A 23,550-nucleotide genomic window follows, 5' to 3' on the forward strand; every position below is an offset into this window, starting at 1 on the left:
TTTATGTATGTTGTGAAGCTGTTGTGAAGGTATTTACGTACGTTTTTATTTGAAAAAAGAAAAAACGCAGAACATACTCGCAGTCACTATTTAAAAAACAAAGCTTTGTTTCGAAACCTTCGTGACAAAGTGGAATATTTTATATTGTCAAATACATGTTAACTGTAATCTGTAACGATATAATAATAGGTTACTAGATAACACTTTTTAACTATTGTTTTTCGTACAGTGGGCCACATCTACAGTTCACTTTTTTTTTGTTGATACGTTTACGTAAATATACTATACTTTAAGTCACGACCACAAAGTTGAAATTGGTAATGTACTGTAGCGATAATTTGTGTAGTATGTGGTTAGGAGTGTCAACTCATTTAGTAGCAGTAGAGCTCCTTGTGAAAGAGTTCGGCCAGGTTAGTACTGTCACCTTACCTATTTCTGCCGCCAAGCACTAATGTGAGCATTACTGCGTTCCGGTTCAAAAGGGTAAGGTCGCTGGTGAAATTACAGGCACGCGGCGCTTGTCAACTTATGTCTCAGGGTAACGGGCGCAGTGGAAGTGCCCATAAGAACTTTGCGATTTAAAGCTTTGAAAGGCACTGCAACTTTTATGGATAAGCGTGTCACTGACCACCAGGCGCACGACTTGATCGTCTCGTCACTTGGTGTTATGTACAATATAAAAAAGTGGCTACTTTTAACGTCAACTATTTTCAGAATAATCGCTAATTTGTAATATTAAACCAAATCTAGACAAGTGTCGTTTATTATTATTTCAATTAACACGAAAGACCCTTACATCGCTAATAGATACGTCCTTACGCGAATATTTTTTTAATTTTATCGCAACGCACAACAAGGAATTCGGAATCGAACTGTGTAAGTAACTACTTTTCTCCAAAATTGTAAGTTACACTAATTCACGCTTAAAATAAGTAAATACAAAAAAATAGTTTTTTTTAATAAGAGGCAACACTGAAGCTTAGAGACAATACATCGAGATTAAGGGCAATTGCAAACCCTATACAGAGCTCTTAAAATGTATTTCAGCAAACTGACCCTAATGAGAAAAGCTGAATTTTTTCTTTTTAATAAAAATAAAAGTAAATGGATACTTCCTTTGAAATCCTTGAACAGAATTCGCATACAAATTAGGGTAAAGAAAAAGACGAGTTCACTCCAAGGTTAACAGCTTTGCGCATACCGGCCCTAGGCTTTTGAGGACATTATGAAATCTATGCTAAGACTACTTCAAAACGAATTATGACACCACAACATAATATAAACAAGTAAATCCATAAACACCTTTTACTAAAGTTGTGATTGTCTGTATTTAATTAAACAAGTATACGACCATTATTGGATTCATCCAATAATGGCAATTATTTTAATTAATTAATAATGGCAAGCATTTCAATGCTTGCTAATTAATGATTTAGAATAATTTGCCGTGTCGAGTAATTAAAAGCTCATTGTACTTTTTTGTTAATGTTGATAATTAACAGTAATATCATTTTGCTTTTTCGTAAACATGTCGTACATGAAACTGAATACTGTCATAATTCAAAATTAAAGAATTGAGAAAACACATTGAAAATTAAATAAAAATTCTGAATGAAATCAATATAAATATATTCTCGTTTATAAATAGTAATTAAGTATTATGCATAAATAAAAATTATCACACTATTCGCAATAAGATCCATTAAAACAGTGTTTTCTCAATTACACAATTTTGTGTTACTACAGTATTTGTTTCATGTGCGAGGTATTCAACTTGCAAAATATAATTAATTTCAAAATTTGTCATCATCAAATATCCAATTGTGGTAGCGTTTACTGAGAAATAGAATTAATTAAATTAATTAAAATCAATTAATTGTTATAAAAAATTTAATTGTTATTATTATTTAGGACAAAAATTGTTATTCTAATGGGTGACCGCATTGTAATTAAACCTATATTTAATTTCGTTTAATTTGGATGAATGACAAATTGCGTATTCACAAGTTCATTTTTTATCAGGTGGGTATAATAAAAAATTTCATTTCATGCCGATTTATAAACACTATTTTATCTTTATATTTTATATCGGTCGTTTAAAAAAACTAGCATATTCCTTTACGCCTACATTTGAACACAAATTTTAAATTTAAAAAAAAACAGAAGAGAAACTCGCAAACCGAAATATGCCAAACTCACATTATAAATTTATATTTCGACCAGGCGTATCTCAGGAAATCCAAGACGCTAAATCATGCACACGTCACTCCAGAAATCACATTACAGAAATAATCCGCTCATTCAAAATAACAAAAAGAGTATCAATTACACTATTACACGTTTAGGCACTTTGGTTGATGCGATAGTCAAAATGTGCAGCGAATTTATTTCGCTTTGTTATTTTCTAAACCGAGCCGAGTGGAAAGCCGCGCGTGCGACTTGACAAGCTGGTCGAAACACACTGTTTTGATAGTGTATTTTAGCGTACGTAACAAGCAAACCCCAAGGTGAGTCGCGGCTCTACCACGTACCAACCGACGGCACCACTTTTGAATGTTCCGTTCGTCCATCTATCCAATGCTGGTTTACCACCTCAAACAATCAATGCTTCGCGCACGGCCGCCAAAATAAAGTCAATGAGGAAAACTTTTTAATGTATAACACTCGTGGAGTATCTCAGTCGCAAATGTTAAAGTGAATGGCATACAGAAACCAATCTTAAAAACGTTGAAATCCTTCACTTACTTTCCCAACTCTAAAACGGTCAATCCAATTTGGAGAATTAATTCGATATACCTCGCTAACAACAATGGCCCGAACATATTAAATTGATATTAACAACCGAGACTCGATCGTGAATGAGATAAGATAACAACACATGGAAACTCCACACACAGTCATAACATAAACCAAACGCCTTTTTTTTAACTCCATGTGCGGTAAAAAATTATCTATCGTTATTCAAACGTGTTCAAAATTTCATGTCTCACTATGTCAATAATGCAACAAGCTTTATTGACGTAGTGAGACATGAAATGCCAAATTTAACCCTTCGTTAAGTCGTATAAATCCGGACGGATAGTAAGCTTATTACCCTAGTACATCCTGAAGACTATACTGGAACTAGTGACATCGTATATGATGATGATGATGATGAACAATGAATATTGCACTGCTAAGTGTATGTTTTAATAAATCTCGGCGTAATCTGCGTAGCCATACACTGCAGTGTGTACACTAAAACAAGGGTCAGTCAACGGTATTCGTGTCGTGTCCAACATTATTTCTCTGAATTTATTTATTTTTTTATTATTACGAAAATTCACAGACTAATTATTAAGGACTTTATAATAAGGATTAAATTTGGCATTTCAAACAGAGAAATAATGTTGAGAAAGTTGCAAATCGCTTACCATCGTCTTTTCTTTACATAACGACTTGTTTTCGTAAAAAATATTTCTTGCAAACCTTTTTTTGCCTTAAAAATGAAAGTATTTAATCTCTATCGTGTAAGTTTTTGTTTTTAATTGTTTGAAAACATGAAATATGCACGATTCTGATACGAAAAAATTGTTACATTTCCGATGTGTAACAACCGCGAAAACCTAAGAACTCGACATATTTTATGCCTTTCGATATTGAATTCGTTCACATACCATCTCTAGTATTGATGTTACCTTATCCTGACTCTAAAAATACAAAACACGTATGATGATCGTGCGATAGGGGCAGTTGCAGCCTTTAGCATTACGTACCCTATATTTAATCAAATTATCGTAAAGGGGGAAAATGTTTTTACAAACAATTCTACAAGTTCCACGAATTTTTTGTTATTTTATCCGGTGTACTAAATTAAGTGTACTTTAAATTACATTTATACGTATTGCTGTTTTTTCATACAATTTCAAATTGCTTTGAACTAGAGAAGTTACGACTCAAAAATTAATTACTGAGGTTCTCATTTTTACAAAAGTTAAGAAAATCGAATAAATAAAAATGTATCCAAATGGTGATAACAGAATAAAATATAAAAACGTCTTCACGTTTTGAATAACGACCGGTGGCTTCATAAACGTTTTAATGATACGAAATTACAGAAACTAGACAACCTTGTATTTGAATTTGTCCTTCTTTATTGGTATTTCGATACAAAGCTTTACTTTATCGATATACGAATCAAAGGGACTTTATTCATGTTAAGGTATTCGAGTTCGACCTGAGGGCACTTGCACTGAGCGAACTCGGCGAACGACACGCGTTCTTACGCAACTTAAGAGCCATTTATTCTTGAGCTCTAAGCGGAATACAATTTAAGACATTTAAGTGTCAATTTAAAATAGCGCCGATGATACATCATTGGCAAACGTTCATCGCAATCGGAGGTACTGGGGCCAACATTTGCAAAGACAACAGGCATGCGACGTGAAATAATCATTATTAAGAGTTAGTTTATTTACTTTTAAGTCATTCTGTTCGCATATCTTCTCTAATACCTCACCAATTGCACGTCTTATTTAAAAATAAACGTTGTATATGTTTGTAAGATAACTGGTTTAATATAAGCGGTACATACGTAACACGAGTAACTTAAGGTAACCAGAAGGTTTGTTGACGACACGTTAGTTTTATCGCACATCAAACCTTGAATGACGTAGTTCTTTAGAAGAACTATTTGCGATCCTGGCACTGTTTATATAGTCTTTATTTTGTAGCATTATGCTTTAAATCGTCCAGATTTATGTACGTAGAAGAATAAGTAATTAATTCTGGAGTATGTCAAATCCATGTACAGTTACAGTAACATAGTGAGAAGTATCACATTATTTCAGCGGTACAAGACCTGATACGTACAGGGTTACTATTACGAAATTTAAACAGGGCTGACAAAAAGGCTGACATTTGCAAAAAGTTCAAACTTTTTAGTAATAAAATCGCAAATGGCAGGGGTGTCGAGAGTAGCTGGTGCGTGTGGAGCGGGGGACCGTACTCTCCGGAACGCTCGTTATTTCGTTCAATTTGTTGATTTATTTTGTTTTTATAGTGTTAGCATTGCAAATTATGTGCAAATGCGATAGCTTTGGAGGTAAAATATATTGTAGTCAAAAAACCCAGACAGATGAAAAATCCTGACAAAATCCAAACAGAAGATCAAAAAACCAGATATGTCCGTATAAATCCGGACGGTTAGTAAGCTTATTACCCCAGTACATCCTGAAGACTATACTGGGAACTAGTGACATCGTATATGATGATGATGATGAACAATGAATATTGCACTGCTAAGCGTATGTTTTAATAAATCTCGGCGTAATCTGCGTAGCCATACACTGCAGTGTGTATTGGTACACTAAAACAAGGGTCAGTCAACGGTATTCGTGTCGTGTCCAAACTTCGTTTGTGTCAGCCACGATTTCCAACTGTTGTTTCCCTAAGTCGATTCATAAAAATACACCTCGAAAAGGTACCTTTGAAGTCTAATTATCTGGAAACCGGACCAGGTGGTATACAAACAATCAAGCTTAATCCAGTATAATCTTTATATCACGCACCATATGCGCTTGCGATGCTATAAACAATTGAAAGGAGGCCGTTTTTACGTCTTTTGCATTTTATGAGCTTTGACTAAATCTCCGATTATAATAAGTAGGCACTAGATCCTGGATATCGATATTAATGCCAGCACACATTTTACATATTCATTGTACAACTATGTTAATAAATTAAACAGCGATTTTTTCACTTAGACCTCGAGTTGCATGTAAAGCTGCTTTAGTAGAATGTAATTATGGGTACCTTGGAAGACACCACCTCAAGTGACCAAAGTCGTTTATTGGTTAGGACTTAGTAATGATTTGGAAACACATAGCTTGTGCTGAACCACGTTTATTAATAAGCGGAAATTTTGCATCAACTCTCGAATGATCTGTAATCAATTAATAATGTTCGATGTGCATTCAAGTGATTTTTATAGATAAAGACATTTGACGTAAGTAAAATTTTAATATCGATCTGGGTTGAGATGGTTTTATAAACACGGACATGCAAATATGCAAGAAGGCGTTACGCAGACGACATACATTCGTGTCTTGAACTAAAGTTTGTTTAAAGCAATCATAAAAATTGTCTCATTGTTTTAGTTAAGGCTCATCCATATCAGTGTGATATACGTACATGCCATGTACATGAATGTTTTCATTGCGTTCCCACTCTCAGCGCCGAAGTATTATACACTGATGTCGTATTAAGCTTCTTAAGTTATTATAAAGCCGTAACAAAAGGCTTCGAGCAATCCTTTGTTTCAGGTGCAAAATTACCATACCGGGAAGTGGCGTGAACTGTGTATGTGAAATATGCTCGCGCTACTTCGCGGGTTTACATTTTTAACAACTTCAATGTAGAAAAGGCACTTGTGACGAATTTCTACATATTTCACAATGGCAATTTACTTTCATATTAACCCCTACCAGACAGTTAAATGCCATCAAAACGTCGAATAAGATAGACGTTTTCAATTAGCGATTAATTGTTGAGACCCCGATCACATGGTAGTTGTTTTGTTTCACACACAGCCATTCTTAAAACTTCAGAGACAAACTGTTTGGTTTAAAAATAAACCAGGTAAAGCAGTCACGTAGTCTGGCAAATGTCCAACTTTATTTTGTCTACTTAAAAGTGATTTTTGATTGAATATGTCTGATGCAAATTTTGTCTTTCATACTTTTGCATTATGAAAAGAAGTGTTTTGTTTGAAAGGATCTGAGTATTTTAGGAGATACTCCTGAAAATCCTTCTGAATTTCGAACAAACTTTTTTCACATTTACAATTATTTATTTGTCAAATTTTACGACGATTACACTTAACGACTTTATAATATTTGCGTTTTTTTGTCAATGCAAAACACGATACAAAAAATATGAAACCGGCTCTCTCTGATAGGTTCTGGTAGACGTTCCTACAAAAGCTCGAGTTTCGGTAAACCTAGATCATTATCATCATCCACAGCCCGACTTAACGCATTGTTGGATATAGGCCTCCCGTAGTTTGTGTCATTCCCAACGATGCTGTACTAGTATCACTAATCTACGGCCCGCGACTTTGACTATGTCGTCTGCTCGTCTCATTGCAAGACGTCTCACGTTTCTGTAGCCTATAGATAGTACGGCTTTATCCTACACAATCAAAATTCGGTCATAGTCAAGATTTGAGGGTAAATCTTAACACCGCGCTTCAATGTTTGCTTAAAATGGGTCACTGACATCTCGAAGATTTTTATGGAACTACAAAATGCGCAAAGTTGATCGAATTTGTTACTTTATTGTCAGCTGTGATCATGGGACCAAAGAATTTATTGTCACTTTTATTTAAATATTTTTTCGGTAATAAGCGCTCTGCCGCCAACATTTCGAAGTAGCGGTGAAGGTCGGTTGACTAGACTGGTTGTTTCTCTGCGAGTTTTGCCATAATCTTGCGTATTTCTTCACAACGGTGATTAGCTATCATAGTTGTACTAGATCTAATGAAGCCAAGGTGGGTTACTTCGCAGCTGGACTACATATTTTTGGACACCAGACTTGTCGCCGGAGTTCAACCACTATGATCATCGTTTGTTATTATCATAAAGAATAAAAATTTTTCACAAAAATTATACATACTAAATTTTCGACACCTCTATCGATTCATTACGACCTTTGTAGTGTAGACAATTCCTGTGGTATCTATTTTTCTAGTTCTTTTTTATTATATCGAATTAGCGTATGTGTGTATTGTGGATATATTTACATCAAACCACATTTATAATGCGTTCTTAGTTTGCAATGGATCGGCCTCATTATTAGCTCGCTACTCGTCTCGCTTTAAGTTCTGGGCACCCACAAGGCTCACTTGCAATATTATACTTTCCATTGCGGAATCGCAAAAACTACAACGCACAGTGGGTTCGTTAGTTGTACCTATGTACACTTCCTTCATATTTGTAAGGGGTGCACCAAAGGGCCTCCCCACACGACGTACAATTATTCCTTTTCTATAGTTCTGGCGCACCCTAGGCAACAATAGGCGAGTAACCTACGCCGACTGGCAAATCCTTTCACCACGATGGCAAGTATTACAGTGTATGCCATCGTTACGATAAAAATAACATTTTAAAAGGCTAGAGCCACGTCGGAACTCCTATTAAAAATTACTGGAATTGTAATAGTAGGTGTGGCACGTTCGATTTCAAAGCGCATACAAAATTCATTCATTCATCACAATGACAACAAATCAATAACGTCAAAATATTCAATTATTACCCTGAAAAAGTTTATAATTTCAAACTTGTACTAAAAACATTTTTATTTTTATTAACCGATATCGAGTTCTTAGGTTTTCGCGATTGTTACACATAGGAAATGAAATTATTTTTCCGGATTTAAATTTTTCAAACAAACAGACGTTTCGGGCCCTTTACAGGTCCCATGGTCACGGTTGACTGAGGTCTTCAACCAGTTATGTCTAATATTAATGCAAACCACCCTATTTTTTCCACTATAGTTACAATAGTTATTAATTAAATACCTTATTTTTAATTTTACAAAGAAAACATTCCAATTTACGCTACATTAAGTTTTACTAATTATTTACTGAATGAATTTTTATTAAGTTTAATTTATTATTAATTATTAATAGAAATTAGAATAAACTAAAACATATTAATTAGTACTGCAGTCTTATGTCTGTTTGGGATTTTCCATTAGAGGAAATACTGGATCCCAAACTGGTGGTACGGAGAAACCATCTTCCCTGTTGAAATTAGGATGTTTTTTAATTTGAATGGCCTCTCGCAGCATCCTGGGCAGATAACGGACTTCTTTTGCAAGGACCTGGGGTTTGTCAAACTTCATTGAATGTGTAGGTTTATCCATGACATGCTCGCAGACTGCAGACTTGTTTACGCGACGGTGTTTGACATCAGCTATATGTTCTTTGACGCGGGTACAAATACTTCGCTTTGTTTGTCCAATATAAGAGAGACCATAAAATGTACAAAGGAGTTCGTGAAAGTCCCATAGTCACTAAAAAGTCAGAATCCGACGAGAGGATCCCATGGAAATCGAAAAAAGCCTATCGACGGGACAAACAAGTCGTGATAAGCGACACCTATCCGTAACCGATGCAGTGCCACTCAGAATTTTAAACCGCAAAGATCGGAGGGGCACTACCACTGCGCCCGTCACGCCAAGATATGCGCCAGTCACGCCAAGACATGCGCCCGTCACGCCGAGACATGAGTTGACAAGTCTCATGTGCCTGTAATTACTCACCAGAACCCCTGCCCTTCAAAACCGGAACGCCGTAGTGCTCACATTACAACTTGGCGGCAGAAATTCGTGAAGTGGCAGTACTTCCCTGGACGAACTCTTTCACAAGGAGCTCTACTGCTACTATATCAAAGAGACCAGAACTTACGAACGATAATTTCATACTTTAACAATATTAACTATATATAAAATATTGTTTACAGAACCTTAATGTCCACACTAATGTCGTTGACGACTTGTATCCATCTCTAACCATAAATATAAAGCTATATTATCCCCGGCGTAAAAGTCAGTCAAATTAGACCAACAAATGACCCACTCTTCGTTGTAATAAAGAAGATTCCGTTTGTTGTGCAACTATCAACCATTGCAAGGTTTCTCAAATGTTTGTAAATCAGATGATATTGCGAAAATTAGGGGTAGTCGAGGGGGACCCAATAAATAACAAAACATAGTTGTTTAAATGTTCACTAATGTTCTTCTTAAATACAGGTAAAACAAGTAACATGTATATTATAATTTTGAAGTAAAGTAAGCATCGTATATTTTGTAGCTTTATTAGATTCCTTATAGAGGTACTTTGTAAAAAGGTTGAGAACCGCTCTATCAGATAGGTTTACATAGTTCGTTCTACTTTCAGGCACATTAAAAGCTTAGGCCCCGCCGTGATTGAGTTAGGGGGGCACGTTTACGCGGTCACCGCTCTGATATAGAAACATCATTCCAGCTATGAAGTACTCTACGGGGTGCTAGGTCGTATCGAGGTCCTATATAAACCCTTTAAGGTTTTCGAACTTGGATTTTTAGAATCGCTTCATAACAAGTGTATATACGGAGAGAGGAAAATGGTAGCTCTAATTGGGTTACAGTGTCGCAAACTAACGAGTATTAGCGATGTAGCAGAAAAACAGAACTACCAATTGGAAAACATAGCAACACTGCATACACACAAACGCAAAAACACAACACTGATAAGTTAGAGATTCTGTTGATTGTTCCTTCAATATAACTATTGTACACGTGTAATTTTCTTGCCATTTAACACCCTATATGAAATAAAACGTTGGAAAAATTCCTCGTGCGATACACGTTTTGTATTCGTAACAACTATGTTTTGTTATACCTGTAGCTCATATTTTATTGACGTTAAACCAAGCGATATTTCAATGCAATTTCAATTCTATTCTATTCTTTATTGCATGTTTTTTGTCACAATCTCCGGGTAAACTCTCTGCAAGAACTGGCTAAGGTCATCTGCAGGGTGCGATTAGCGCTATGTAGTTTTTTTTATGATACTTTTGTGACCGAACAAGTCGTGCGCCTGATGCCAAGCGACACGCCTGTCCATACCTGTTGCAGTGCCACTCAGTGCTTAAAATCATGAAGATCTATGGAGTACTGCCACTGCGCCCGTCACCGTGAGACATAACTTGAAAATGTGCCTGTAATTTCACCAGCACCCTTACCCTTCAAAACCTAAATGCAACAACGCTCACATTTTTGCTTGGCGGCAGAAATAGAAAAGGTGGCAGTATTTTCCTGTACGAACTCTCTCACAAGGATGTAGAGCTCCTTGCTAGTAAAAGGTTATGTGAACATACAACTGCTATATAGCACGGATAGCCGCTACTCAACTTAGTGACTTTTTAGTGACAAAGTCACTAAGTTTGACAGTTCTTTAAACACTTAGCCAATATATTATTAAATAGTTTGCTTGGTCAGTATTTCATTTTCGTGCAGTAATTGATTGTGTGGCAAGTATTAAACTAAAGAAATTCTTAAGGATGATATAATTTTGTGGTATCAGGTTTCGAGTTTCTCAAATAGCAACTGAAATTATTAATACATATAACATGATGATCAAAATGATACACGGTGTCAAACCTTCCTACAAATGTGAATAATAAGCTCAAATAATAATTTCGACATTGAACGAAAGAAGCAATTTAGTCTACATAAGTGTCTTCTAATAAATGTTGAAATTGTATAAATTAATTTGTATAATGATTTAGTTTGTACAGGTTAATAAATTTTTCATAGTAATATTACCGATTTTCCGGATATTTTAAAGGTTTTTCATGACGGTCAATTCGTGGAACGATATTGGACAGCTTGACGTTTTCCCAGGCATTTTGTTTAAAGTCGAAAAACAACTATACCTAACAACTAATTACATATTAACGGCCGAATGTCACAATTCATGTGAAGAAGCTTCAAATAAATTCTTAGAATTTAGGAAAGTAATTACTTTAACACTAATAGAGTGGGAAAGGTATCGAGAAACATCAGTTACGCAATAATTTGAATTCCGTAGATTTTTGTAATTGCACTGGGAGACATGTTTACATATTATTCACTCTAATGGCGCGTTCAAATTAGCCGCTGTTAGACGCGCTGCAGCCGCGCGGTGACCGCGCGACTTTCACTTCATACATTATCTAAAAGCGCTGCAACCGCGCAGCGACTGTTGCCGCGGTTGCCGCGCGACTTTCGCGCTGCAGTCACGCTCGGTTCCAGTCATGGTTAGTTAGGTGTACATGTTAATTTTTCAAATTAACCAAGATGGATAAAAATCGAATTGTAGAATTTATAGAGAATGTAAAACAACACCATGGAATATGGGATAGCATTTCCGAATTTTTTACTCGCCTCAGCGTAATTATAAGTCGTTCTTCTGCACAAATAGTGTTTCCGAAGATAGTTTCTTGTCGTTGAATACGACTTTCCAAGAGTTGAAGTAATTTCATAAACATGATTCTATTCATTCTAAAGTCATTTTCGAATTTTTTGTCGTCATATTGCCGCGCGGCTGCAGCGCTTTTAACAGCAGCTAATTTGAACGCGCCCTTAATCTAAATTAACAAACAAATAATTTCAAAAGGTACTACTTGGTGCAGTATAGACGAGATCACGATATATATTTGGTCGTACAATAGTAATTAAGCTTTCTTAACCTTTGTTAATCAGCTAACTCCTAAACTAACTTAAAACTTGTATGATAGAAGTTAGTGGTCCTTCCCTCGGTAGATAAGTTGAAGCGACCAGTAACTCATTCGAACTTAATTATATCCACAGCTACTTGGCGGTGCCAAATAAATGCAAATAAACATAGCATGCATGATATAGCTAAAGCCTTTGTAATGGCAAATCGAATATAAAGTGCTTTCAACGAAAATAACATCAATGAAAATATAATCATATCTGGGAAAAACAAGCTACATGTACAACAGTAATATCATCATTATAATAGGCATTTTCACGTTATATAAGCAGATACTACGTTACGTAGGTTTGTAGAATTATCTATTACTTTCTTAATAGCTTGTCCAGTTCACTTACAGTGTAATTGTACGTTTACGTACGTATTTATAAGTTGTGTGTGTTACTCGTATGCGTACTAAATCATTAAATAACAACTAAGTAACAAAGTAATACCATAAAATATTTTTTTAAAGGTCCATATGTTAATTGACCCATCTACTACGAATGGACGTAACGTAACCAAAATACAGTTAGTTACACAGTTCGATTTAAAACATCATTAGAGGTACCTATGTCGTCATTTCATAGAATTGCGTACCCAGCATAATTATAATTGAAGAATTATAGTTTTAATTTAGAACATTGGCATTCTGATAATGAAACTGCTTGCTCGCAATTATGTCTATAGGAAAACCATTGACAACATAGATTTAGTATATCCATAGATTGGCCCTGACGTATTGGAGACGAGACCAAAACAAAAATACATCTGTGTGCGTATAATGTGCATGTGTGCAAGATAAATAGTGTTGCGCCATCCACTGATTTAACTTTAATATCGATTAACACATTACACCGGCATTTCACTTCGTTGTATTCACCAAAATGTCTTAACGCAAAATACCGAGACGCTAATTAACTAGTTAATTAATGATTCAATAGAAAATTAAGAAAGCTACTATCACCTTCTGGTAGTGCCACAGGATGGTAGGTAAACAATGGGGACTTTCACCCAAGATAACACTATGGCTCTACAAAATGGTGATAAGACCCATGATCAGTTACGGCGCGATAGTATGGAGGCCACGAACCAAGCTGACGACCGCAACCTACAAACAATTATAACTATTATAATTATTGTATGATATGATAACATAGAAGTGCATCACATCACAGCAGTGAATTTGCAGATAAGTAATAGAACCAAAAAACCGGCCAAGTGCGAGTTCAACTCGCGCGGAGAGGTTTCGGTACAAACTTAACATTGCAGTTGAAGAATATGTTCTCCAATAGATTCCAACAGCAAATATAGGTTTATTCGCGCAATAGTAGGAAATTTAAAGACAATTTCTGTATTTTTTCAAAACTTTAGGCTCTGTAGTTTCGAAGATAAAGGGTAGAATGATCAATTTTTGTCTATTTTCTTAAACAACTTAAAAATATTTATATTTCATAATTACAAAAAATATATATTCTTAAGAACTTTCCCTCCCAATAGTGACTTAAAAATTTAGAATTAATTTATTTACGTTGCACGTTTTGGTCACACAAATGAATATGTGTACCAAATTTGAAAAAAATCAGTATCGTATTTTGGAACAGAACAGAACTCTAACAACAATAAATCGCTGATTTCTTGTTGATGAGAGTAGTGCTACACAAAAATCAATTAATTGTAAGACATACCGCATGAATAATGTGGGTACAGAACCAGAACGTAGCTTTACTCTTTGCTTGCCTCTAAAGGCGTTTTATTTAAAAGCATTTTTCCTCAAAGTGTTTGTTTGCTGCATATTTTTGAAAACTTTTTGGAAAGTCTTCTTTCTTTAGCTTTGTAAGCCATTTCTGTCGTACTTCAATGTTTTGAGGAAATCTGAATCAACAACAATAATTAACATAAAAAATGGGTACCTCAACTATGCTATTAAAAGAAATTTTCGTTTTAATGTAAACAAAATATAATGTACTAATGCAATATTAATTAAATATAAAGTACTAAATCCAGAAATTTCTGATTCAATAAATAAAAAAAAATTAAGTATGAAGATAATTTCGGCTGTATGCAAGTCACGCCTTTGCCTTTCTTTTTTTCAGTTAATGACATCTCGATAACATATTATCGATTGCGTCAATCTCTATGAAAGTGGGGTTATGAATTTCAGAAATTCACGTATTTGATATATTTTTTAATTGAATTCGTATACATTTGGGTTATTAATGCACTTGAATGGTATAATTTTACGGATATATTTAAGTAAAAAACTTTTGTGGTAGTGCTTTTAGACAGCTAAAAATTTAAATAGTACTTACATGTGAAATGTACAATTCTGCGAGTTTTCCTTTTTAGATAAGTTACATCCGGACACTGAAAACTTTACAATGACTAATAAACGTCCGTTTAACACTATTTCACATTTTAAAACCAATTATTTTTCAAAAATAAACGAAATTTGTTTCGTTGTCAGCTGACCCTAGGTTCATATAGCCTCATAGCTTATAACGAAGTGGTCTCGTCTACCCATCTCGTTCTAACATACGTGTATACTAACTCTCTTTCACTTGCATTGCCAATCTATGGGTACCTATATACTAAATCTATGATTGACAACGACAACGATAATAAAAAAAATCAAATCTTGTCGCGCTTGTCGCTTAGGATGTAAAAAAAAAACCACAAAAGCCACAGCTTCATATACCAACGGGCCCTTGGCAAAGAATCCACTTTTCTGGAACATGGAACTGGATGCATGTTTGTCATGTGGCTGCATACTGGTGAACTAGGCTAGCGCTATTCTTTTCTGCTGGCGAATTCGTATGGTCTATTTAGTCGTTCCACCCATGTAAAGACAGTGGATATAGCTTTAAAGGAGACTTGCCGGATCGTAACTTGTGCATGCATCATATGTGATGCATTTCGAGGTCCAAACGACACGTGAGTGCACCACATATGAGACACGACCCTTTGTAAATTTAAAAGTTTTTCAAAATTTGCACGTGTAAGCTAGATTATCTTTATTTGCTTGCACGTATGGACCACAAAAATTGTGACAATAAGCAAGTGGTACCGGATGACTTTTTAACCAATGTTGCCAGATTATTACTATCAAAATAAATCACGAAAAATATTTATTATTTTTTTATTACAAGTTAGAAAGGTCTAATTATTGACTTGCGTATACGGCACATGATAATAAAAACCAAACAATAATCAAATAAAGAATGTCATAAAACCCAAGAATCAAAAATTGTCTGGCAAGCACAACTAAAATCATTATTTAATGGCTAGCATTGTAGCAATGAAGGCACAATGCTTTTTTACACATCATACATTCGGTGTCCGTTTGCTTTGCCTTTCTACGAGCTTCTGTAGGTGTGTTGCCTTGTTCAGTCATAATTTTGTAGCAACCACAACACAACGCTTTCTGGAAATTTTGGTAGCACATCGGCGTGGGATTTTGGTCAATTCATGGCGGGACAAGTTAGATGTCATTGATGGCCCAGCTAACGGCTCAGCATCTTGAATTTCCAGGAGATGACTGATAATTATTTCATGACCTGTCAGCAGTGTCATTTTATTATTTCGATGGAGGTCCTTGTAGATCAAAATTGCATTTACAACAGCTACCGACATCAGATCACCCGCAATTTTTTTGTACCAAAAACAAGTTTTGCGAACGGGCGAATTGTAACTTGCGAGCTGATCAGCTATATCAATGCCCTTCTTGCCGCGATTGTAATCTAATACAATTTTAGGTTTCATGATTGGCCTGAAACCAGTGGACATTGCCATTTGATGATCATGACATGTTGATAAAACCAAAACTTTGTCAAACACTTAGATAACTATATAACTCGTAACACTTTATAATAAACTTTCACTAACTTTTTCTATCTTTTCACGGTATAGACTACAGATATTTAACTAAAACATCTGTCAAAATGACTCTAAGCGTGCATGAATTATATGTGATGCATTAAGTAAACAACTAGTACGTGCATGCACCATATATGTGGCATCAAGTAAAGAGCTCATACGTGCGTGTATCATATATGGGGCACTCGGGAAAAATTAGATAATGGAAAGGGAGTTTATGAAAATGAATTTTCTATCCATAAATGTATTAATATATATCAATTCCGACATATTTGCAAAAAAAAAAAATTGCACGTGAGGGGTCAATTTTTGATTTCTAGTTCCACAGGGAACGTGTTAAGACGATCCCGGTAAGATTGCTGTACCCACTGGCTGGCTAGCTCCGCCAGACATCCGCTGAACTGTAGCAGGCTCTTGCGAAAGAGCCAGAACGGCTATCGAGACTCGGCACCCAATGCATGATCACTTCACAGTGCAACAGATACTGAGGAGTCGAAAGAGTTTCGTCAGAGGTGTCGACCCCCGGAGGATTGAGCTAGCGAATTGAGTCAGGATTGAGTCAGGTGAAGTGCAACCTTTGACGAGAAAGAGTACCTTTGTCCCACCTTCTGAGAATCTTCCTAATGGACCCAAATTACCATGGCCGATCTGGAAGTCCAAACAGAATGTCAAAATTATTGATATTGAGTAATCGTTTAGTAAATAGGATGTGCGGTTTCTGTATACCTTGTATTGAAAGGGGAAACTTGTTAATTAACATGGATTGAGGTACCCCATGAAACTTCTCACCTGTTTTATTTTTCCACCCTATATAGAACGATTTGATTTAAGGTAAAGCTGACTCATTCTTATATGGATATAGACGTCTTTCATAACTTCCATCAAATCTTAGATCGTTACGTGATCGCTCGTCTTGATCAACTAAGTATCGAATATCGTTAAAGGCACGTTGCACTAGCTTCAGACCTACCCTGTTCTACAATCGCTATCATGATGATCCTCATTAAAGCATACCCCAAAGTTTCGACTTCGCCATTTCTCTGTTTCTTGGAAAACTACATTAATCACAAATTTCCGGAGCTCTCATAAATCTAATTTAATTTTGGTTAAATAGACAATTTACTACATTAAAAACTATATAGGATGTCTTATGAAGTAAGTCTGCCTTAATCGCAAGAGGCCTTTTTACTTATAGTTTTCTACACTTTTTTTATAAAATTAGGTCATCAGCCAGTTACCTAGAACTTTGCTTTCCGTGGTTCACGTCAATCCGATTACAACAAACATGCAGAGAGCAGGAATGGGCGCGGCGGTGGTGGTAGGCCGGCGGCGCACCCTCGCACCCACGCGCCCTAAAGACAATCTGCGTATTCGGGTCACACGCAGGCTTTAATAGAAACAGATGCGAAATAAGGCATACGTCAAGATATTAATAATTATAGTTTTTTAATTGACCTCAATTTAGATTTGTTTTTATTTCCACTTCTCTTATGACATTATTTCGTAAAGGTTGAGCGACATTTTCATGTCACCCTTTGCATTTTGTTGGGCATGTAACCCTGAGCTTGCCTTTGATAGTACAATATTTTTACTTATCACTCTAAAGAAGTAGGTGTACAAGCCATTCGCATATGACTGCCACATTGCTAGTTAGGTTGTTGCTCGAGAAGCTATGGCGTCATTTTACGGTGGTTTGGGTAATTACACAATGTTAACAAAAGTAATTGTAAAGCTTTTCAAGCAAATGACTAAATTGCACCGCGTTGCACTCGAGTCTGTACGATGGTTTCTCGATGATAAAACAGTGTACCCGTGCTTAACTTTATGCCAACAAGTAATGTCGTAAATAGCACACATAAACTCATACCAATTTCATGATGACCTCAGTGGCCTAACGTTTGCACTGTAGGCGCTGGATAAAAAGGTCCTGTTAGCAAAAGCTATGTAATCGGTTATTAGATTTGAAATGCTTATTGCTGCTTGCAATAACTATCAGATTTAAACATATAGATTACCGATTCGATGTAAAAAAGAGACAAAATGGCAACACTAAAAGATATTGGTGGAGTTGTTAAAAAAAAGATAAGAGATGGAACTGAATTAACGAGCGAAAAGTTACTTTCCTGAAAGGATGTATATTTTTGCGGGGTTTAAGGGATTGCATGGTTTCTGTTAATGTGTTATGGGTAGGTATATTGTTTCATTTTAAAATGATATGCTTGTGCTTATTGTCCCGGGTAAGATTCTTAGTAGAACCTATTCAGGAAAATAACTTTTTTAAATTAGTTCTGGTCTGGATGTTATGGGTAGTGTCCCAGAGTAAATTCCGTTGCTTTAATACTCTTAGTACAGGGAATTTTCTAACTTGAGACCAGGTAGTTGGTGTGGTTGTCCTGCACATATTTCGATAACATATACAACAACAAGACCAATGGCAGGGTCCTCTGTGCAGAACCTCTGGGGTAGGTGCCATCGCTCCATCTATTTCTGCCACAAAGCAGAGCTGCTGTGTTTCATATTGAAATGTCGGTTTAGTAGCAGTACAACTCCTATTTCTGCCGCCAAGCAGCAATGTGAGCATTACTGCGTTCCAGTTTTGAAGGGTAATGGTGCTGGTGAAATGACAGTCACACGGAATTTGTCAGCTTGTGTCTCGGGGTGACTGGCGCGGCGACAGTGATTTAAAGCTCTGAGTGACACTGCAACTGTTATGGACAGGCGTGTAACTTACCATCAGGCGCTCGACTTTTTCGTCCCGTCACTTGATAAAAAAATGGGATCTTAAAAAAGGTCTTTGTAATATCATCAATTACCAATAGTACTTAATAACTTAAAGCATGTTCAATTTACTTAAGTGCCACGACACGATGAAATGGATTTCATTATACCGAAATCACTTTATTACGTCACACCTTTACGGTCCATAAGTTTTATCTAGGCTAGTGTAATCTGCTCCATTACCTGGCTACGTGTCTGCAAAGTCCGCATCAAAAAGCGCGATCATCCCTCAATGTCGCGCTGACACTGGTACAATAAGCGCCCTTTATTGTAGGCGACGCTAACAGACAATGACACCCGAAATAAACTTCCCTACAATGCCCTACCTTCGGCCTATTGCGAAACTGTCCAAAGATTATTAGACGAATTTTCAGGTTAGCTTGATGAGTTTGCACAGGGGAGAACTATAAAATGTTATTGTTATTGTTGTTTCTAATGGACGTATTGTACAAGGTCAAACGAAGTATTTTTTCCCATAACTGTTGACGGAACGGCACAATATACTATTGATCAGGGTTGGTGGCAAGTCAAGTGATAATTATCATTATAATTATCACGATAATTATATTGTCTTGATATTTATAAAATTAATTGAAACAACAGAATGCTACCGCTAGCGACACTTTGCTGTGTGTTTATATCCGAGACGTATCGAAACGTGTCAAATTTCAATCTTAAAAAAGTCACAAACCAAATCGTTCGCCCAAATATTTTTCGTTTTTGTTTTCTTTTCTGATTATTTGTCACTTTTAGCAAAATAATTAAACATACAACTATGAATAAGCTTGCATAGTAATCGTGTTTAATTGTTAGATAATTATCATGATAAGTATCAAAGAAAATAAATATATTTTGGTAATTACGAATCCTGTTATAAATGTTATTGTTGTTGCTTCTGATGGACGTATTGTACAAGATTAAACGAAGTATTTTTTCCAAGAACTCTAGACGGAACGGCATATATACTATTTATAAAATGACTAGGCATAAATAACTGTTTTAGAATTATTGTCGGTTTCTATTTCTGCTGGTATTTTAGTCCAGTACAGGCTCCGTAATGTCTGAAACTTTCATACTTGAAAGCAGCTCGTAGTTTAATATCGATTATACAATGGGTTTTGAAGTTTATATGCGAATCAGGTTCCTTAGGTCAGTACTATTCCGACATTGGAAATGACTCTTAAAAGGAAATAATAAAACATATATTTTCTTTCAAATCTTTCAAAACTTTTGAGCAAAAAACACGCACTCAAAAGTCACGAGGCCGGAAACTATGCCTTAATAAAACTATTACGTGATATATAATAGCGCTAAGCAAAACCGACTCCAATTCAAAGTCACCTAAGTTCTAGAATTGAACAACTCATTTGACATAAGCCGAAACTAAGTTTGTATAAAAATTCCGCCCTTAAATGGTTGAATATATGGTAAAGCATAGATATGCTACGTGATAAGATGATTGATGAATGGTTTATAATCACAGTACTTACCAAAAGCTAAGCGCAAAATCGTAGCGCGACCTGCAAACAGTTTGTTCCGACCGCCATTGCCGTACCTGTCGACAAAGTCAACCATTACCGTTTGTTTACTTTCCCTTCGTACAACCAACCACACAAGCTAACACGCTAGCTTCATACAATATCAAACATAATTAAACAATATGAATATAACGTCCATGTGGCAATCTGTACTTGACTATCGCGTTAAGCTTGCCATCGTTATTTTCAACGAAACTCCATTGTAAGTAAATACGCGGACCATAGTAGGGAATTAATATGAAATTAGGTTAATTGAATTAATTTTCTAATTAATTTTGCTTTATCAATGCTTACTATAGAGATTAAAGAATAACAAACAAAATAAAAATTTAAAATATTACTACAAGTAAGTCTTGCAACGAATAATGTATTCGTTAGTAGGCTTTTGACCGAATACCGAATATACAGCCAAGAGCGGGACCAAAGCCACATATTCGGTCAAACTGTTCGGCTTGAAAATTGGCACGAAAAATACCACATAAACTTCATTTATAATAAATAATTTTGTTGAATGAAATAAAAAAGTACTTTAATTTTCAAGTTTATAATTAAGTTTAGCAGTAGGTACTAGAGCTCCTTGTGAAAGAGTTCGTCCATGTAAGTACTGCCACCTTTACCTATTTCTGCCGCTAAGCAGTTATGTAAGCATTACTGCGTTTCGGTTTTCAAGGATAAGGGTGCTGGTGAAATTAGAGGCACATGGGACTTGTTACGTTATGTCTCAGGGTGACAGGAGCAGAATCAGTGTCCCTAGGATCTTTGCGATTTAAAGCTCTGAGTGGCACTGCAACAGTTATGGACTTGTAGCTTACCATCAGACGCACGACATTTTCGTTTCGTCACTGATATTATAAAAAAAATCTTTAATGAAGAAAGTAATTGGTTATTTCACTGCAGTTTGGTTAACTTTCAAAAACTTAATAATTATTGTAGTTTGCAAATAATAAGTACTTGGTTGATTTTGTTAGCGTTTATTAGTAAACTTCATGATAAGTAGGTAGTTTTCATGTAATATATTACCTTTTATGATGTCTTAAAGAAAAAATAACTTTTTTAAGTCATGTTTGTTACATTTTCTTTAATCTTTTAGATAAAGAAGCAAAACTTGCAACAAGCATTAATGAAATAAATTTAAATGATACATGTTCTTTCTCATTTTTCCACCTGTTTTTAAGTATTCGGTAATCGACCGAATAGTGATTGAAGATTCAGCATTCGATCGAATAGCAAAAAACAGGCGAAATAAGCCGAATACCGGGTAGTAATCGAATATTCGCAACTCTAAACTATACACATTGCATATTTATCGCACGCGGTAACATAATTTGAAAAGTAATTTTTGGAAAACCGACAAACAAATTTTTTTAAATATCGTACAAGGCTGCAGCCATACACACCGTTTGGTTGGTGGCAAAAATAACAGAAACTTTATTTGAGCGACATGTTGATTTCTTCGTCTCTTTATCATTGAGGGTAATGATACGGAGGTACACGTGGATTTTATCTTTATTATTGCCTCTCCACGGAACGCTATATATTTACAAAGACGTTTAGACGTCAAATAAATACATTTTAGATAAAATTTCACAATTTCTTAAAATCTGTAGGTTATTGCCACAGGCAATCGTACGGCAAGGGTTCATTGTGCTCATAAATCTGTCTGACAAAAAACACTTAGAACAAAACGATATACGTATAATAAAATAAGTAACGGCCGATACCGCATTGTGTTATTCAAATATTACTACGCCATACGCCAATCAATCTAAACACACTTGCAAACAACTGTTTACGGATTAGAAGCTTCCACATGACTTAAATTTATAGTTCAGGGAGTTTACAGTCATAATAAAAATTACTCAACTAATCTCTTAAAGATGGAACAGTTTAAAAAAATTTGTACGATCCGGCTGGATTCGAACCAACGTCTTCCAATCAACTGTGACAGACACTATGCCAACTAAGCCACGGAACCAACCAGCGGGCCTTACGAATTTTAATGTCTTAATGTCTGTAGTTTACTTAACATTAAATATAAAATTATTTACCAAAAATACGACGATGGAATTGCATTATCGTGTAATCTAGTTACATTCAAAATTGTATTAAAATTTGACTCTTCAAAATGGAGCGAATATACGACGGTGATATTTGATCCAATGTTTATGTTCGACAATCCTATGATTTCCAACCATTCTTTCTTTTTCATTTGTGGGTAAACTTTAAAAATAAAAATAATAATAATGAGTATTTCCTCTAATGAAAAATCCCAAACAGACATAAGACTGCAGTACTAATTAATATGTTTTAGTTTATTCTAATTTCTATTAATAATTAATAATAAATTAAACCTAATAAAAATTCATTCAATAAAATAATTTGTAAAACTTAATGTAGCGTAAATTGGAATGTTTTCTTTGTAAAATTAAAAATAAGGTATTTAATTAATAACTATTGTAACTATAGTGAAAAAATAGGGTGGTTTGCATTAATATTAGACATAACTGGTTGAAGACTGTACCACCTCAGTCAACCGTGACCATGGGACCTGTAAAGGGCCCGAAACGTCGGTTTGTTTGAAAAAACAAATATACGCGATTTAAATCCGGAAAAATAGTTTCATTTCCTATGTGTAACAATCGCGAAAACCTAAGAACTCGATAATAATAATGAAATAATAAAAACCTCGTAGTGAATTGTTTTAATAACAGAATATTGATAATATGTCTCTGCCTACAAGAACAACACTATCTCAAAATAATCGTCATCAACAATCTTCAAAATATACTAAGAAACAGGCAATATAAATTAACGAAAGCAAAATTCGGCAAGACTTATGAATAAACTACTTAAATGAGCCTAATTACATGAGGTATTTGGGCCATTGTTATAGGCAAAAAAAACACATGCCAGTGTAATGTAACATTCGGTTGATTTCCGCTTTTTCTACTGCCGGACCCATTAATGCCGCAGAGACGCATTTTAATCAATACTTAATTGTTTTCACTGTCAATATTTTTGTCCATTTCCTTACAATACATGCGAATAATTCACTAAAACATTTGGCCAAACATTGGT

The 23,550-nt window shown here is 35.3% G+C and overlaps 1 protein-coding gene across 4 annotated transcripts in view; it reads right to left on the reverse strand.

The window, feature by feature from the left end:
• The window catches only part of LOC113234949 (probable phospholipid-transporting ATPase IM), a 132,695-nt gene that overhangs the window by 94,460 nt on the left and 14,685 nt on the right, over positions 1–23,550 (reverse strand). For 3 of the 4 annotated variants that reach the window (XM_026470476.1, XM_026470475.1, XM_026470473.1), the window contains exon 2: positions 20,425–20,489. The gene's annotated coding sequence lies outside the window, so the exon portion shown is untranslated. Of the gene's footprint in view, positions 1–2,199; positions 2,409–20,424; positions 20,490–23,550 lie in introns of those variants that run through there. The other variant, XM_026470474.1, reaches the window with a different exon arrangement.

Source organism: Hyposmocoma kahamanoa, unplaced genomic scaffold (assembly GCF_003589595.1).
Source record: "Hyposmocoma kahamanoa isolate Upper Pololo Valley unplaced genomic scaffold, ASM358959v1 86, whole genome shotgun sequence".
NCBI lineage: Eukaryota > Metazoa > Arthropoda > Insecta > Lepidoptera > Cosmopterigidae > Hyposmocoma > Hyposmocoma kahamanoa.